We start from the raw sequence: 873 nt of genomic DNA, 5'->3' as shown, positions 1-873 counted from the left end.
GTGCACACCACCACACTTCACTAATTTTTCTATTTTTAGTAGAGACAGGGTCTCACTTTTGCTCAGGCTGGCCTCAAACTCCTAAGCTCAAGAGATCCTCCTGCCTCAGCCTCCCAGAGTGCTAGGATTACAGGTGTGAACCACTGCATCTGACGCTTTCTTTATTTCTTTTTGTGAGAGACACGGTCTCTCTCTGTTACCCAGGATGGTGCGCAGTAGGCTGATCAGATTTCCCTGCAACCTCCAACTCCCAGGCTCAAGAGATCCTCCTGCCTCAACCTCTTGAGTAGCTGGGACTACAGGCACACACCACCAACCCACAGCTAATATTTTTTATTTTTTGTAGAGACAGGGTCTCACTGTGTTGCCCAGACTGGTCTAGAACTCTTGGCCTCAAGTGATCCACCTGGGCCTCCCAAAGGGCTGGGATTACAGGAGAGAGCCACTGTGCCTGACCTCCTTCATGTTTTCTACACTTAGGGTCATATTTAGAAAGTCCTGCTCCCCAAGATCATAACAATACTCATTTTTTTTTTCTAGAACATTTATGGTTTCATTTTGTACAATACTTTGCATGTGGTATAGGGTAGAAATAATAGCTAACTTTTATGAGGCACATTGAGTGATAGGTTCCATATTTTTATTCTTTTATATCCATTATCCCTTTTAATCCTCTCAATCATGAAGTAGTTATTTTCATCACCTTGCTTTTAAATATGGAAGAAAGGAGGCTTAGGCAGGTTAAATATCTTGCCTGCAATTACACAGCTAGTCAGTGGCAAAACTGGCATTCGAACCCCAAGTCTATTTGCTTTCAAAAGTCTATAGAGCAAAGGCCAGGCTCGGTGGCTCACGCCTGTAATCCTAGCACTC

The 873-nt window shown here is 43.9% G+C and overlaps 1 pseudogene; it reads left to right on the top strand.

The window, feature by feature from the left end:
• Positions 1-241: 241 nt before the first annotated feature.
• The window catches only part of LOC105817337, a 1,965-nt pseudogene continuing 1,333 nt past the window's right edge, over positions 242-873 (top strand).

This window comes from Propithecus coquereli, unplaced genomic scaffold (genome assembly GCF_000956105.1).
Source record: "Propithecus coquereli isolate 6110/MARCELLA unplaced genomic scaffold, Pcoq_1.0 Scaffold409, whole genome shotgun sequence".
Taxonomy (NCBI): Eukaryota; Metazoa; Chordata; class Mammalia; order Primates; family Indriidae; genus Propithecus; species Propithecus coquereli.
The sequence above is the reverse complement of the archived record's forward strand: the minus strand, read 5'-3'. Positions and strand labels throughout refer to the sequence as shown.